Below are 18,592 nucleotides of genomic sequence, written 5' to 3'. Positions count from 1 at the left end.
ACACCAGTCTTTGTATTATCTTTCCCTTGAAAAGTATGTTTTCTTCATAGCAATGCTTAACAGTAGGTTTTTTTAAAACTGGTCTTCTTGCTGTTCTTCCAACTTCAAAAAATACTGTGCCACACTCTGAAGGAACTAATAATGCCAACCCATTCAGCTGCCAGATTCCTTTGAAGATCTTTTCTTGTTTTCTCAAAATTAGATTGTTTTACCGCAATAGTTAAATTTTTTATTTTAAACCATACATGAGTGTTACTGCTTCCTTTCATTGTAGGCTTGAATAATCCTTGAAATGCTTAACTGCCCCACACCAACAGCCACCAATAGTCATTGAAGTGTACTCTGTAAAAGCAAACTTTTGTACCATTCCTTGGAGAAATGTCCATTCTTAAAATCCACAAGATAAAACTGAAACATGTGAATGGCATGAACTTAGAGAACTAACTAAATTTTGGGAAACCAGCTCAATCTGGTATCAGTTAATCAAGGTCTTACATTGTGTCATAGCACACAGGAATGACCATTGCTGTCACAGAATGAAGGGGATAGGACTAGACTTGTAATTTCATTCATAAAGGGAACTTCCAAATGAGTAACCTCTTTCTACTAATATAGGTTAGCGCCTTTCCTGAAACATAGAGTTTTAGAAAGTTGTCTAGCATACTGAGAAATTGTTATTTGCCCAGGATCACAGTCAGTATGTGATTATAGGCAGGAGTTGACCCTCTAGCACTACATCATAATGTCTTTCTATATAAAATGAAACCATACCAAAAGGACTGCTTGTCCCAATTAATTTGGCAATCCACCATAGATTTTATGCAGAGAGGAGCAAAAAACAAGATGGTACTCTGTTGCCTGATACCCACAGTACCAACTGTAGAAACCATGTTTATCTAACATTCTGGGAAAATTCAATGGGCCATATCTCAGCAACATAGTCCCCACATGCATCCCCTTCCCTTTTTTCCTGAACATGGGTATGAAAGTGGGGTGGCAAAGTAAGGAGAGAGTCAATTCTCTGCCTTCCTAAGAGTTTCAGAGTGTCTTTATGGCCCTATCATGCTACCACTATCTTCAAGAAGATTGGTTTCATTCTTCCTCACCCATTGGGCTTCTTATCTATCCCCAGTCTCAAGAGGAAATAGGGATCCCCTCCCGCAGGGCCTTGGTGCCAGGTGCCATGAAAGAGGAAAGTCTCTACCCCACCCAAAACTTACAAAAATATCTTCAGGCTGAAGCAGAAAGATTGGAGTTAATAACCTCTTATTTGTAAAGTACTTTAAGCAAAAATACATCATCCTATTTGATTCTCACAAAATCTTCTGAGATAAGCAGGATAGGCATTATTATTCCCACTTGACTGATGAAGATATTGGTGCTGGAAAAAGGTGAATGATTTGCCTAGGTCTCACAACTAATTAATGATGAAGCCAAGACTAGAATCTAGGTCTTTTGACCCTCAAACCATTTCTCTTTCCACTAGCCCATAGGGCTTTTAAATTGCAAAAATCACAGCATGTTAGGGCTAGAAAGACTTTAACAATAGGAATAACCACTAGCATTTAGAACATTTTAGGGTTTGCAAAACACTTTTCAAAGATGTCATTTTATCCTCACAATAGTCATGGAGGTAGGTACTATTATTATTCTCCATTTTACAGATCAGAAAACAGAGGCTGAGGGAGGTTGACTTGCCCAGACTCACACAGCAGTAAGTTACCTCCCCTGACTCCACTCTAGAGCTCTAGCTACTGTGCCACTTTAGATCATTATTCCAATCTCTCCTTTTCTTAACTAAGGAATTGAGGTTTGGAGTGGGGCAGTGACTTGCCTAAGGTCACACAGTGAATTAACAGAAGAGCTAGAACTAAAATTCCGATTGCCTGCCTCTCAGGTGGTGTCTGTGATAAAGGAGGTAGAAAAGGAAGGTTAGGTCAAATGAGAGAAGATGACTTTCTAGTTGGGCTAGTAGCAGTTAGATGATCATATGAACATTTCTAAGGACTAGGGGTGTGGTGCAAGATACCATTGATGAGACCTTTAATGGGACCTCCTCTCTTTTTCTGAAAAACAAAACAAACAAAAGAATTCCTGTTACATGAGACTGGGAGAGAGGAGGTCTAGAGAGAAAAGTATGGTGGGAATGCCTCACTTCTCACCTCTTGCAAAGCACATCTGGAAAGATTATTTTCTACCATCGATGATGATGGTGGCAGCTCCTTTCCCCTGGGGGTGGGAAGGACTTGTGAGACAGCTAGCTTATTTCTGCAGACGTCCAAAGGGGTGAGGGGTGCCAGAGCTGCTGGAGGCACGAGTACTAATTAGCTTGCACTCCATAATGGGGCATAATGCCTCCCTGTGATAGGCAATTAATGGAATGTATCAATTAGCACTGTAAGGGAGACCCTGGTTCAAGGACTAAGAGAGCCTTAGGAAGAGCTTGGCTTGTGGGCAGCAAGCTTCCACTATCTCTCTCTCAAACTTCCTCTAGCATTTCCTCTTTTCTATGAAAGACCACGTGCAGGTGTTAGTATTCTTTAGCTGCATGGGGCTAATAGAAGAACTTTGGAGTGGGTAGCAGGAGGCCTAGATTTTATCCTGAGTAAGGTCCCTTTGCCCTGTCTGGGTCTCAGTTTCTTGGCTATAAAACTGGGATAATAATAGCTGCCCGCCTCCTTCATAGGGTTGTTGTAAAGATCAAATGAGATAATGGATGTGATGACATATTTTTTTAAAAAACAACCCTATAAAATGTCATACAAAATGATCATGTGTTTTACAAAAAGATTGATATCTTGGGTTTTTACATCATCACCTTCATTTCTGAATACGCCCCTCCCTGCTCCCCCAGCTAGCAAGTCATCCCTGGTAACAAAGAATTAAATAAATAGAAAGATTAAAAGTAACTAAGCAAAAATAACACAGCAACTGACAGAATGTGTAGTATTGAACCAGAGTTAGATTGTACATACACTGCCCAAGAATGAAATGTTAAAAAGTCAATAGGGGGGCGGCTAGATAGCACAGTGGATAAAAGACTGGCCCTGGATTCAGGGGTACCTGAGTTCAAATCTGGCCTTGGACACTTGACACTAACCTGTGTGACCCTGGGCAAGTCACTAACCCCCATTGCCCCACAAAAAACAAAATAAAAAACAAAAAAAGAAGTCAATAGACACTATTGTTTCCCCACTTGTAATATGACAGGACTCAATTCAAGTTAACCAATGTATATAAAGCACCTACCATCTACAAGGTTGCTGCAGTGGATAAAGAGCTAGGCATGTAGTGAAGCCCCAGGTACTTACTTGCTGTATGACCTGGACAAGTCATCTAACCTCTGTTTGCCCCAGTGTTTCCTCATCTGTGAAACAGGGATAATACAGCACCTACCACCTAGGGTTGTTGTGATGATCAAATGAAATCATATTTGTAAAGTGCTTTGCAAACCTTAAAGTGCTATATAATATTGTTATTTTATTCTGGGGGTGCAGAGAGGGATAGAATACAGAACTTGCTCTTAAAGACCTCAACAATCCACAGGAAAGAGCAGAAAAGATATGTATACATTAAGTATAATAAGAGAGAGAGAATGAGACAGTGCAAAGTTGATGTCAGGTTAGGTGCAATGAGAATCTGAGGAGGGAAAGATCACCTTCAGATGAGTGTGTGCAGGCTTCAAGTAGCTCATCCATAAAATAGGCAGTTCCCTTCCCTCTCCTTATGCCTTATGGATTGAGGTGAGAATTCCTGAGCCTAGAGCTACCTTGTTAGAGAGCTTCCATATGGTAAAAGGTGAGGGGAACATCTTTTCTTTCTTTTCTTTTCTTTTTTTTTTTTTTGCTGGGCAAGGGGAGTTAAGTGACTTGCCCAGGGTCACACAGATAGTAAGTGTCAAGTGTCTGAGGGCCGGATTTGAACTCAGGTTCTCCTGAATCCAAGGCCGGTGCTTTATCCACTGCTACTACTTAGCTGCCCCACAATTTTTCCTTTCTTTTGGAGGCAATGAGGATTAAGCGATTTGCCCAGGATCACACAGCTAGTAAGTGTGTGAAGCCGAATTTGAATTTAGATCCCACTGACTCAGGGCCAGTGCTCCAACCGCTGTACCCACCTAGCTGCCCCAGCTGACCCAGAAGACAAAAGGGAGAGATTTTTATGAAGGAGGGGATGGAAACATCAGAGAGAGGTCAGGTGAAGGTACCACCCTTAGGACCTGGCCTTTGTCCTGTGTCCAGAGCCAGATCAAAGAGACGACGAGGACTGATATCTTGGGTTTGGCTCTAGAAGACTAGGGAGGAGACAAGTTGGCATAGTGAAAACAAAGTCATTTAAAATGGGGCATGGTGCTGTGACTCCTCTAATGCTGAGGAGGCTTGCGACTAGTGATCCCTTAGGCTCTGAGTTCTGAGTTGAAGGCCAAGGCCAATCAGGCTCCCCCACCAAGTCCAGAAAGTAACATGATAAACTTCCAGGGCCATCCAGCTCTCTAAGCAGAGGGGAAGCTACTGCGTCATTACGGAGGGATAAAAATGGGCACGGTTCAAGCAAACACAGAAGATGGATCAGGTCAAAGCTTGTGGACTGCCAGTACTGGGCATTACCCCGCCCCCAAAAAACAAAACAAAAAATCAATCACCCTTGTTTCTCCAGGCCTCCATTTCCTATCCATAAAATGAGAGCTGTTGGACTAAGTAACCTCTAAGGTTCTTTCCAAGTTTCAACTGCACTGATCCTCTTTCCCCTTTGAAATAAGCTTAAGGAATGAAGCCATAAGCCCTTCAAGATCCTCCCTTTCCCAAGATCCTCGATGGTCAGGCTCAAGCAAGTCCTCCCGGTGGTCTAACTTTACTCCTGCCTATGGAGTGGTAACCCCCTCCATCTCTTCATGCTCAACCCAGTTCCTCTCCACCCTATTTTGGCCCTCTCTTGGCTGCCTTTTCCACACCCCCTTCTCATTAAAAGTCTTGTTTTAGTCTCCTTGAGAATGTGATTTGAATTAACTCTTGGGAGAAAATCACACAGCCTGGGGAGAGGGGAGGGAAGGGGGCGGGGACAGTGAGTCACGTTTTCATTTGTGTGTGTGTGTGTGTGTGTGTGTGTGTGTGTGTGTGTTTTCAAACTTTCCGTATGAAAGTTTGGAAATAACATCCTTGGAGTTGCCAGCCTGGGGCTCCATTGGTCCTTCGATCCATCTGTTTTTTCTCCTCTCTGGGTGTGGCTTCTCTGGACGTCCTACATTAATAGTTCCAAGTCCAAGTCAATAAGTATTTATTTAGTGCCTACTACGTGCCAGACACTACTAAACTGAGGGTCCGAAGAAAGGCAAAAGAGGATTCCACTACCAGGGAGTTCACAGCCTAACAGGGGAGACGACACTTAAACAACTATGTAAAAATAAGATACATATATAACTGGAGATAATATCAGAGGGAAGTCACCAGCATTAAAGAGGAATCAGAAAGGCTTCTTGGGGTGGGATTTTAGCTAAGACTTGACGGAAGCAAGGAAAGAGAGACAGAGATGAGAAGGGAGAGAATTCCAGGGCATGGGGGACAGTCAATGAAAATATATTGTTAGGATTTTGGAGATGGAGTGCCTAGTTCAAGGAACAGTAAGGAGACCAGCATCCTTAGGTGGTACAGTCTATGAAGGGGAGGAATGGAAAGCCTTATTTGAATGTGTGGAGATAGACCAGAAGCATAGGCCCGGTGAGCTGAGAATGTGCCATCTCTTTATTTATTTATTTATTTTCTAAAAATTAATTAATTAATTAATTAGTGGAGGTTTTTTTGGTGAGGCAATTGGGGTTAAGTGACTTGCCCAGGGTCACACAGCTAGTCAATGTCAAGTGTCTGAGGCCGGATTTGAACTCAGGCCCTCCTGAATCCAGAGCCAGTGCTTTATCCACTGTGCCACCTAGCTGCCCGTGCCTCTCTTTAAATCATACTACGGGGACCCCCTGAAGCTTGGGATAGTGTGTCCTGAAAGCAGTGCCCCCACTTTAAGAAAGAGTTAAAAGCCAGGAAATAGGCTAGGATAATGAGCAAGCAGAAAAAGATGCAGACCATCCATTGAAGGTTTCTTTGGTGACAAGGGATATCAATAATACACCCTCAGAAGAAGATAACAAAGTCAAAGCTCCCTACATCCAAAGCTTCCAAGAAAAATGTGAATTGGTCTCAGGCCATAGAAGCACTCAAAAAGGATTTTGAAGATAAATTAAGTGCTTGCTTCGGCAGCACACATACTGAAATTGGAACAATACAGAGAAGATTAGCAAGGCCCTTGCGCAAAGGTGACATGCAAATTCGTGAAGATAAAGTAAGAAAGGTAGAAGAAAAAATGGAAAGAGAAATGAGAGTGATCATAAAGGTCATTCAAGGGTCAACAGCTTGAAAAACCAAATTGGCCAAATGGAAAGGAGATACAAAAGCTCTCTGAAGAAAATCATTGCTTAAAAATTAGGATTGAGCAAATAGAAGCTAATGACTCTACAAGAAATCAAGGCACAGTAAAGCAAATCCAAATTAATGGGGAAAAAATAGAGGGCAATGTGAAATATTTCCTTGGAAAAACAGCTGACCTGGAAATAGATGCAGAAGAGATAATTTTGAAAATTATTGGACTACCTAAAAACCATGATCTGAAAAGAGCTTGACATCATCTTCCAAGAAATTGTCAGGGAAAATTGTCTTGATAGTCTAGAAGCAGAAGGTAAAATAGAAATTGAAAGAATCCACCGATCACCTCCTGAAAGAGGTCCCAAAATGAAAACTTCCAGGAATATTATAGCCAAATTCCAGAACTCCCAGGTCAAGGAGAAAATATGCAAGCAGCTAGAAAGAAACAATTCAAGTACTGTGGAGCTACAGTCAGGATAACACAAGATCTAGCAGTTTCTACATTAAAGGATGGGAGGACATGGAATATGATATTCAGAGGGCAAAGGAAACTGGTATTACAAACCAAGTAGCCAAAACTGTGTATAATCTTTCCAGGGAAAAAATGGGACTTCAATGAAAAAGAGGACTTTCAGGCATTCATATGAAAAGCACCTGAACTGAATATGTGTGGAACAGGGAGGAATCTCCCAATTCTGACCCACTCCCAACCATCAGTCACTCAAAGAACCATACACTCTACAGGTCTTAGAGATGCTAAAACCCTTTAGAAGTAATCCAGTCCAAATCCCTTAATCTCAAAGCTTTACTGGATTTGGAGTCAGAAAATAGGACAGCAGCTTAATGCCTCTATAAAGATCTATCACTGCACCCCCTTTGAACCTCAGTTTTCTCATCTGAGAATGGTAGTTCCCCTGTTCATATTTCCAGAACCTAAGCTGAGTGCCTGGCACATAATGGACTCTTTTTGTTTTTTCTAATAATAGACTCAATAAATATTTGCTGAATTGAACTGGATCTATTAATAATAAAAGATAGTAACAACAAAACTTTATAAAATGCCTTAAGATTTGCAAAGCAATTTAAAAATACTATCTCATTTGATCTTCACAGTAGCCCTGGGAGCTAGTATTATTATTATCCCCATTTTATGGATGAGGAAACTGAAGCAAACAGTGGTTAAATGACTGCCCAGAGTCACAGAACTGTAAGTACCTCAGGCAGATTTGAATTAAAGATTTTTTTTTATTGCAAGCCCAACCTCTACCCACTACACATCTAGCTGCCTTGCTATAGGAGGAGGTCAGCTAGATGATCTCTAAGGTTCCTTCTGACTCTAAAAACCTATGATCCATCTCTTTTGTTAGGTTCTTAGTTTCAACACATTCCATAAGATTTAGGATTTAGTGCTAAAGGAAAACATAGAGATCATTTAGTCTCATTTATATTTAAGGAAACAGTCCAGAGAGGTGAAGTGACTTGCTCAAGGTTACACAGGTAGTAGGACAGCTGGGCCAGGATTAGAACCCAAGTCTTCTGATGTCAGAGCCTATATACCCTTTCCACCACTGCCATTTATATAGTTCTTTAGATTATAAAGTACCTTATATAATTTCCTTTGATCCTTACAAACAGCCTAATGTCAGCATTTATAGACATCATTAAATCTTTTTTTTTTACTGATTCTATTTTAATTTTTATTATTTTTTTTTTTAGTGAGGCAATTGGGGTTAAGTGACTTGCCCAGGGTCACACAGCTAGTAAGTGCTAAGTGTCTGAGGCCGGATTTGAACTCAGGTAGTCTTGACTCCAGGGCCGGTGCTCTATCCACTATGCCACCATAGCTGCCCCATCATTAAATCTTTTTTTTTGTTGTTCTTTCTTTTAGGGGCAATGAGGGTTAAGTGACTTGCCCAGGGTCACACAGCTAGTAAGAGTCAAGTGTCTGAGGTTGGATTGAGATTTGAACTCAGGTCCTCCTGAATCCAAGGCCGTGCTTTATCCACTGCCTAACTAGCTGCCCCCCCATCATTAAATCTTGAGGCTCAAAAAAAATGAAGGACACATCCAGGGTGATATATCTAAGTAAATGGTGGATTTGAAACTCAGACCTTTCTTACTCCAGGCCCAATGTTCCTTCCTCTATATCATACTACCCTCTCACTAGATCAGTGGTTCTCAAACTTTTTCACAGTAGTAAAACTCTCCCAGTTTTAACAATACTTTGGCAGAACCCTTGTAGCAAAATCTTCTAAATTATTTTTCATATCTATTACCAAACAACATAAGTTAAATTTAAAAACCAACTCGGGGTGCTATGGGGTTTCAGCACCATTTGAGAAACATGCTAAAGAAAGAGGTTCACTTTGTGGTATAGTCTTCTCTTACCTCTGGCAGCTGCAGGGTCCATCTTCTCCCTTTAAGAGATGGAGCCCTCTCACTCTGCCAATCCCTACCTCCTTCTAGTAGCTAGCTATCCTGCCAGGGCATTGCGCCAGCTCTAAATACTCAACACTCGTGCCTCCACCCATCCTCTGAGATGCCCCTTTTGAATCTTGGATCCAGGCTACTTATTGTCTCCAAAGAACTTTCCTTTCTGCATCCTGCTTTCAGCCCCTCCCTTTCTTTTACCCCATAGTACTAGCTACACTCTAACACAAAATTGACAAAAGAACAATGGCATAAGGCATTCAGATTTGAAATGAAAAACCACATTTTGCCTTGCAAATTGCATAGCAAACCTTGACTCTTCAGAAGTGGGGGGGGCAGATTCCAGGACTCCACTTCTTCTTAATCCTCCCCAGTTCTCATCCCAAATCACTGGGAGCACGGGGTTGTCTTTCCCTAGTCTCTCCCATGTCAGATTGATATTGGTTTACCCCCATCAAACTGAGACTTGGAGATCCTATGGAAAAAAAGGACCCCACAGAATTCCTGAAAAAGTTGGGAAACTCCATGTAAGAAGAGCTACTGGGGAAGAAGAGCTTCATATGTGGGGAAAGAAACCCAAAAGTGGGGAAGAGTAGTCTACTGCCACAAACTATGTCCATAGGCCATTGCCACACCAGCTGCCCACAGGATTGTCACCCCCCAACCACCTTAGGTTTTCTCCATACCCCCCAACTCCTAACTTCCTTTGCTGGGTTGGAGGACTGGCCTCCCCTCCTGGTGTTCACTCCACCACACCCCCTTTCCTTTATCTTCCCCTTGCAGGGCTGACTAATCTTTCCCAGTGGCTGGTCTGCGTGCCAGCAGCAGTGAGAACACACAACCACACACCGCCACATCTGGCTTCAGTTGAGCATCCTTTACCATCCCCCCCTCTTCCCCCCAGGCACCCAGCCCCACCCAGTTCTAACTCCCAGCCTGCTTTTCCAGGCATTGAAGATTGCTGTACCCTCCCTCCTCCACTCCCCCCCCCAAGATGCCTAATGACCTAAAGTTAAAAGTGCCTTTTTGTCCCCAAATTCTCCCTTCTACCTCACTGACCCTCTCCCCAGCTTCTCCTCAATTCCCTTCTCAATCTCCCTTTAATCCCCCTCCCCTATTTCCAATTCATCCTTGTACAGGGATCATGTTAATCTTTGTTATCATTCAAAATTTAGTCTATGTGCTTGTTTTCTCTCTGCCCAGCTCTCTCCTGTTTTCCCCTCTTCATGCCACCCCCACAACATTTATCAATGGGTCATTGAGGGAGTACTATTTGGTGCCCTTTGGGAGTTGGCCTCAACCTCCCGGGAGCTCTACCTTCTTGTCCTAGCAACCTAGGGCTTAAGCCAACCCGCTCCATCCCTCTAGGGTGTCCTTCCTTAGCCAGACCTCTGCACATAGGAAGCCGTACACTCAGGTCTATTTGGAGATACCACGAACCAGATTTTCACGGCACTGGGGAAATGGGGGTGACACTATAAGTGGGGTGGTGCATAGACAGTCACAGTAGTGGCCCCTAAGAAGGAACTGTGGGGGAGTACAGCCAGTTTCCCCAGAATCCGAAAGCCAGAGGGAAAAAGGGAGGAGCCCTTCCAGCCCCTCCAGCTATTGGTTTCTCTTCCTCCTTAGCAACGGGTAAATATTTGCCCCACCAGGATCTGGGGCTAAAGCTTCTGTGTTGGCCAGCCTGTCTGGGCATTCTAGTCTTTGTCTTTCATCTCCCCAGCTCCACTCCTCTGGTTCCCCCAATTCTCTCACTGATCCTGGGTTCCAAATCCCTCTGAAATCTTTGGTGGAGAAGGGAAGCATGGGACTGGGCTTGTTCTTCTCCACTCCATTTTATGCTTATCTTTCTTTACCTTCCTTCCACCCTCCATTTTTCTCTGTCCTCCTTCCTTCACTTAACCTCTTCCCACAAACCTTCTTTTCCCTCCTCCCCTCCTTCCTCCTTCCCTGACTTCTGTCCTCCTTCCCTGACCTTCTATCTTCTCTCCCTACTTCTTCCTCTATTCTCCTTCCTCCTCTTCATTCCTTTCTTCCTTTCTGTCCCTTCCTTCTTCCCCTCCTTCCTCTACTATTGTCATTCCTCTTTCCCAACTCACTGCACATCTCCATAAATCATCACCTCTGTTTCAATTCTCAGTTCTGCTCCTGCTTTCACTAGTCTCCCTCTGCCAGTGGACACAGTAGCTTCCCATAGAGATGTTCCTTTCCCCAGAAGAGCTTTCTACTCAGTGATGCCTAGTAAGTCACTGGTAACATCCTTCTCTGAGAATGTTCAGACTCCTTACCCACCTAACACACCTCCCATGGGAAGTCAGCTTCACCCATCCCAGGACAAAATCGAGTCTCCCAGGTCCCAGATTCATGGGTGTCAACGGAGAGATCGGATGTTTTTTGCTGGACGCAACTCTCACCCAAGGAAATCCAAGCCAGGAAATCCAAAGCATTCTAACCTCCTTTGGAGGGAGCCTAAGCCAAAAGGAAACAGATGCCCCTGAGCCCAACCCTGGGGCAGTGGAGGGAAGGCAAAGGAGGAATCTTGAGGAAGCCTCTAATTATCCTCAGGTGGGGCCCCTCCCCTTCTCACCTGCTTCCACTGCTGTGGCTACTGTTCAGGATAGTCTTGCTGGAGGAAGAGAGAAGGTGTGCAAGACAAGTACAGGTGGTTGGGAATAGTGAAGACAGGGAAGAATAGACAAAAAATTGGGGGAGTAGATTGGTGTAAAATAGGGCTTGCACTTACTCTAGTTAGGGACTCAGTCCTGCCCTCTGGGAGGGGAAGCAAAGATGCCCTGGATCATTCTGTCCATCTCCCTAACATCAGCATGTGGCACAGCCTCATTTCCAGTCAAACTAAGGAGAAAGGGAGCTTTTCCTTCGAGACTTCAGGGAAGTTAGGCCACACTCTCACCTCGTTTCACTCTATCCTGCAACCTGTTAAGGGGTCCTTCCTGAGGCCTTATCTCCCATCCCTTTGCTATATCTAGTTCCAGCTGTTGCGGTGGAGAAGCTGAAAAGACAGAATAGTCTAGACAATGAAAGGGAGGGAAACTTAAACTCATGGAATTTGGGAGGAAGAAAAGTCCTCCTTTTCTCTACTTTTTTGATTTTGGAAGGTTTTCTAGAGGAGATAGGCTGAAGAGAATAGAGATGGAAATGGAGCAGGGGAACTCCTTCCAAGTAAGGGGAGCACAAGGCTTCCCCACTCTCTTCTCTCTCATTTTATTCTCTACACTGGTCAGAGTTGTAGTGTTTCTGTTTGTTTCTTGGCAACAAGGAGAGGAAACCCCCATTGAGGAGGCCGGGAGGCCCCAGGCAACGACAGACACATGAGTACATTACACACACGTACGTACATATACACACACACACACACACACACAGCCTCCTACTCCTGCTGCGTCAGAGGCTCAGCTCCTCTTCCTTCACTCTGACTTCCCTCTACCACCTACCACCCTTCCCCCTCAGGGGCCAGAGGGACTTGGGGTACAATTTGTCCAACTCTCAGTTATTCCTAGACTCCTTATGTCCCTGAAGATGTTGGCAGTTTAATCCCAAACCAGCGTTGGTCTCATTTACACCACTGCTCCTTTTGAAAGCCTGTTTCTTCTATGACCTCTTCATTATAAGACTGGTCCTGGTGAGAGCACATGATGGAGACTTTAGGCCTGAGGAAGACGAGGAAAAAAGAAAGAAATGGTCAAGAGTGAGGCAGAAACTGTTTACCAAGGGCCCCAGATCCTGTCCACAAAGTGACTAAAAGTACACAAGGCATAATGTAGATTGGAGTAATTTAATGGGTTATCACAGCCTTGATAGCTGACCTGTTCCTGCTGGTTCAGCCAGCTGGTGTCAAGAGAAACAGGAATGTCAGGAGAGGTACCTTATAATCCTCTTTCCCTGCTCCTCCACTCATTTCACACAAGAAGAGAGTCCCAGGCAGCAATCTGAGACCAAAGCAAAATTACTTACATGGAAGTAACTGAATTGGGATGGGGAGAGGACTCAAGACTTTCAGCTGAGGCTGTGTCATCTCTGAATGTGGCAATACTTCAGGGTGGTTACACTTCTGAGGAAGCATCATTTCTTTTCAGCCGGTTCCTATTCTGTCCTTTGCCTGGCTTTCAATTCAACTCACAATCTGGTATCTAGTCTGGCTGTTACTTGATATTGTCGATTGGAACCGTTGGGTACCAGGGTCCATCTGAAGAGCTCAGAATTTGGGTTCAAGATTTTTGTGGCTTTGGGAGAAAGGGTCTCTTTTGGCATCAGAGTCTGACAATAGACCTTTGGAATCTGGATGGAGGGCTCTAGCGGGGATCTTCCCCAAGCTCACCAGTCCCCTTGTCAACCTTCCCTGGCTCAGAACCATTGGCTTTCCTCTGTGGGACCCTTTAAAGGTAAATGGTGCTATTCTGGAATGGGCCTGCCTAGTGAAATAGTCAACTCCCAGCTATTGGAGGTCTCCAAGCAGTGGCCAAGTGACTATTTATATGGGATGTGGCAGAGAATTCTGTTCAGATAATTAGGTGGATTAAATGGTCTTTTCCAGTTTTGATATTTTGATTCAGTGAGACAATAAACATTTATTAAACTCCTGCTATGGTTCAGGCACTGTGCTAAGCTCCGGAGATACAAAGGAAAGCCAAAGATGTCCCTGCCCTCAAGGGGCTCACAATCTAATGGGTGGGAGTGGGGGTAGGGGTGGAGTTGTTGTTTAGTCCTTTTCAGTCCTGTCCAACTCGTTGTAGACCCCTTATGGGGTTTTCTTGGCAAAGATACTGGAATAGTTTGCCATTTCCTTCTCCAGCTCATTTTACAGATGGGAAATTGAAGTAAACTGGGAGACAACAGGCAAATAACTATGCACAAACAAGCTATATATATATATATACAGCACAAATTGGAAGTAATCAACAAAAGGTAGGAACTAGAATTAAGAGGGATTGGGAAAGGCTACCTGTAAAAGGTGAGATTTTTAGGTGGGACACCAGGGAAACCAAGAGATAGAGATGATTGCAGCTGTTAGCTTACTTTTCCTGTTTCTGAATGCTTCCTTGTGGTCTTTGTTGCTATATCCCCACAGTTACCCTTTGGAGTAGGGAGGGAAGAGCTGACTCTTAAAACTCAGGCCTCATATTATGGTCTTTTCCCTCCCTTCCCCCTCCCTCAAGGAGCTCCCCACACACACACACAATGGCTATCACCTGACTGTGGCTGACTCCCCCAGTCGTAGACGCATCTCTCTCTTCAGCTGGGCCTCTTCAAAACCCAACACACAAGACCAAAACTCATTTTCTACACTTTCCCCAAAGCCAGAATCTATCTATTCCCTATCTCCTGCAGTGGCACAGTCTGCCCCTCCCTTGTTCTCCTAGTTTCTGAAGCTTGAAGGTACAAGGTTCTCCCTGACTCTCTCTCTTTACCCTTACATGCAGTCAGTCATCAAAGTCGGCTCTTCCTCCTGCTGAAGATTAGCTCTTCCATCATAATTTCTCATGGATCCCACCCTCCCCGGCTTTTTCAGCCAATGGCCCTATCTAGACTCCTATCACCCCACACCTAGATTTCTGCATTTGACTCCCCAATTGGCTTCCTCGACTCCTTCTAACCACCCTCCCACCCGAGTTGCTACAGTAACCTTTCACACAGTTTTCATTTCATTCTACACTTGCTCAAGCATCTACAGTGGATCCCTATAGCCAATCCAAAACCCTTAGCTCAGCCTTCAAGGCCCTTGTACCTATTAACTCCCCATCCCTCCCCTCTCAGCTTTACCTTACTTACTCCCCAAAAGAGTCCCTTCACTTCAACCAGGCCAGGCTTCTGACTGGTCCCAGCACAACAAATAAGTTCTTATTCCACTTTTTTAAGCCTTTACACAAACCATTCCCTTCCTTTCTTTCCCCTCCCACCTCCACCAATCCACTGCCAGCGTCTCTTTCATTTAACCAATTGTTACTGAGCACCTCCTTCAAGCTTGGGCTCTGAGCCTCCCTCCACCAAGAAGCCTGCCTAGACTAACCCCACCCCGTCATGACTGATCTGTTCATCCTGCTCTGTTTTGGGTTGTAAGTTGCTCAGTAACTGCTCTCTAAACTTGTTCCATGTGTGTATAGCCTAGCTTTCCAAGAGTAGGCAGAGATTTCTTCTGCTGTCTTGGCTCTGTACACAGTAAATGGGCAATGATACTTGTTGAATTTAGGAATCTCCCGTGTGACAAGAAAAAAATTGAAGCTACAGGAAGTTTAGTGACCAGTCCAGGGTCATGAAGAAAGAGGCAGAATAGGGACTAGAACACCAATTTTCTTGATTTAGGCTTAGCTCAAAGCACTCTCCAACCCAGACCCCAAATTCTCCAAATTGGCAGCCTTATAGCTAGCTGTTCACCCCATGGTACCTTTCTTGGTGGCTCCAGCACGTCCTTCCAGAAGAATCATAAGATTTTAGAGTTCATTTTCCAAATGGGAAAACTGAGGCCCAGAATGATGGAGTCACTTGCTCAAGACAAGCTAGAATTAGAACACAGGTCTCTTGACTTTCAGCACAATGCTGTTTTCCCATCTTATCAAGACAAATTTCCCTTCCTGCCACGAATCCATTATTCTGCTTTCTGGTCTGTTTTCCGCTATTTACCGACTTTGGAATCCCTTCACCATAATTAATTTCCAAGGATCCAATCTGTGGTACCGTGTTCAGACTACATAGTCCTGGGAAGGGGTGGGAAGAGAAATGGCAAATAAAATCCTCTGGCCTCAGCAAGAGCTTTGAGTTTGAGGTCAGATCCAATATCTAGAATAAGACTTTGTTTGACGTTGAGATTTAGGTTCATCCCTTGGAAACAGGGATGAACTACCTGGACCCAGAGAAAGGACTTGGAAGGTTAAATTCTTTCCATTGCTGCCTCCTGCCCATTTCTTCTTCCTCCAGAGGGGGAGACTCCAGGTTGGAAAATGGTTAAATGTGGTTTTTCTTCCCTAACCCAGAAGGGAAGCCAGGGCTGGCTGGGTGGGGCGGGGGGGGGGGGCAAGATGCCAAAGGGGGTGGGGTGGGGGGCTGAAGCAGACGAGAACAGCACGAGCCCGTTTCCTACGTTTCTCTGGCTCTCTCCCTCTCCCCCTCCCCACCGCTCGCCCCGCCCCCGGCTCTGATTTGGGAACAGAAGAGGGAGAACAGAAGCTTTTGTTTTGTCAGGGAAGCTGATGTTGGTGGTAGTGAAGTGCCACACCCTAGAAGGGGAGAGAGCTGCCTAGGGTGGGGAGCCAGGCTTTAGTCTTAGGGTTAGGGAGAGCCAATGGGATCCAAATGATGGAACCCAAATGTTATGCCTCCCCCTTGGCAACCACCTTCTCCACCCTGTTCTCACTAATGTAGGGACCCAGGTGTCCCAACCCTTAGTCCTTCTTCTTCTTCTTCTTCTTCTCTTCTTCTTCTTCTTCTTCTTCTTCTTCTTCTTCTCCTTCCTTCCTTCCTTCCTTCCTTCCCTTCTTCCTTCCTTCCTTCCTCCTTCCTTCCTTCCTTCCTTCCTTCCTCCTTCCTTCTTCCTTCCTTTCTTTCTTCTTCTCCTCCTTTTTTTTTTTTGCAGGGCAATGAGGATTAAGTGACTTGCCAGGGTCACACAGCTAGTAAGTGTCAAGTGTTTGATGCTGGATTTGAACTCAGGTCTTCTGAATCCAAGGCTGGTGCTTTATCCATTGTGCCACCCTAGCTGCCCCTCTTCCCATTCTTCTTTTTTTGGCGGGGCAATAAGGGTTAAGTGACTTGCCCAGGGTCACACAGCAAATGCCAAGTGTCTGAGGCTGGATTTGAAACTCAGGTCCTCCTGAGGTTATGTTTATTTATTGTTTGTTTGTTTTGTTATATGGGGCAATGAGGGTTAAGTGACTTGCCCAGGGTCACACAGCTAGTGTCAAGTGTCTGAGGTCAGATTCAAACTCAAGTCTTCCTGAATCCAGGGCCAGTGCTTTAGCCACTGCACACCTAGCTACCCCCCTTCCCATTCTTCTTCTTCTTCTTTTTTTTTTTTTTGCAGGGCAATGGGGTTTAAGTGACTTGCCCAGCGTCACACAGCTAGTAAGTGTCTGAGGGCTGGGTTTGAACTCAGGTCCTCCTGAATCCAAGGCTAGTGCCTTATTCATTGCACCACCTAGCTGCCCCCCCTTCCCATTCTTCTTGATGTCAACTTGGACAACCCAAAGTCCCTGTTCCTCAGCCCTCTTCCTTCCCTTTGGCCACCCCAAATAACTGGTTCAGAACCTAAACTGAGAACCCAGGCATCTTCCTTCAACTATTAGAGATTGTGGAGCGGAGAGAAGAACAATATAATTCAATTTCTGTGGCTCTTCATTTAGAGAATTAGTTGGAGGAAGGGGGATTGGGAGAGGACATCAGAATAGGTACAGGTCTGAGTCCTTGATCCCTGGCCCTGGAGGTTGTGGAGGAAAAGGGTGGATAAAGGAAAGGGACACTTCTCAGGGTATGTGGGTGGTGGAAATGGAACTAGAAACCTGGATTTCCAGTAAAAGCAGAAACCTGCCATAGCTGGGCCAGACAAACTTAGGAATTCCCAAGCCTAGGTTTGGTGAGAGCCCTATCCAGTTCACCTGGCTGCTCTAGAGCTAGCTACAACTCAGGAGGATCAGATGGTGGAACCTGGGCCTTGCATTTGGTTTCTGGAAAAAGCAGGGTCAGGGCCCAGGATCCACTGGTCCAGGCTTCTGTTGATATTGCCCCCCCCCAGCTCCAACCCACTGCCCCCTTTCTGATGAGAATGAGGATAGGGATTCAGGCATCTGGCCTCTTAGTCTTATGCTTGACTCCCCTCCTCCTGGCCCCTCCAAGAACCACAGGAATCTGGGACCCTGGTGTCCTGGCAACGTGACGCACGGCTCTGGCGTCTGTTTTGAATTACTAGTTAAAAATAAGTCCTACAGTTAAGGAAGGGAGAGGGGCTGAAAAGGGGGGGGAGGGACCTAGGTAGGTTCTTCTCCCATCTTCTGGGCCCCAACATTTAGGTTCTAGTTTATTGAACCTTGGGGAGATAGCCAGGATGGGATCCAGGTCCCATGGGTTTTGTTCTCCAACCTAGGTTTGAGTTGGAGAGGGGAGTAGGAGGGAAGGATAAAGGGCAGAAAAAATCCAGAGCCTCAAGGTAGGTGGGTGATTTGGGCGTCTCAGGCATACAGAGCTTCCTGAGCCCCTCCACTGAATGCAGGCATCCCTTCCCCCACACCTGGCTTGCTCAAATCTTAGTTGCTGAATGGATGCCCAGATGTGGGCAAGAGGGGGAAAAGAGAGGGTGACTCATTGGTTACTATGGTAGGGAAAGGAAAGGGAACCCATGGGGAGAAGTGGAGTGAGTCACTTCTTGGCACCAGCCTACCCCTCACTGCCTGGGACCCCTTAACTATGTCTTCCCCCCTGGCTCCACTATTTGGCTCCTATTCCCCCTTTCAGATACCCTGACCCACCCTTTGCTCTCTCCACAATCTCATTTCACTCTTCTGTCCTTAGTCTTTCCCATCTTCCAAGAGGTTTTAAGCCCTGTACAGGCAGAAATTCCCAAACCACAGGGGCATCGATCAAAATTACAACCGCACATAAGGACACCACGAAGGGTCTGGACACCCCCCACTCCATTTCATCCTAAGGCCCTAGTGCCCACCCCAAGAATTCGGTGGCCATGCTGCTGTCCCTTTAAGAATGTGGCCCCTCCCCTCTTCCCAGGCTTATTTGAGCCTTAGCCCCACAGC

At 45.1% G+C, this 18,592-nt stretch overlaps 1 non-coding gene across 1 annotated transcript; it reads left to right on the top strand.

Moving 5' to 3' along the window:
* Positions 1 to 6,229: 6,229 nt before the first annotated feature.
* On the top strand, positions 6,230 to 6,336 carry LOC122726994. Its single transcript, XR_006352979.1, has one exon. It is a non-coding gene; the product is annotated as a U6 spliceosomal RNA (small nuclear RNA).
* The last annotated feature ends 12,256 nt before the right edge of the window (positions 6,337 to 18,592 follow it).

The sequence above is a fragment of the Dromiciops gliroides genome, chromosome 4 (assembly GCF_019393635.1).
Source record: "Dromiciops gliroides isolate mDroGli1 chromosome 4, mDroGli1.pri, whole genome shotgun sequence".
NCBI lineage: Eukaryota > Metazoa > Chordata > Mammalia > Microbiotheria > Microbiotheriidae > Dromiciops > Dromiciops gliroides.
The sequence above is the reverse complement of the archived record's forward strand: the minus strand, read 5'-3'. Positions and strand labels throughout refer to the sequence as shown.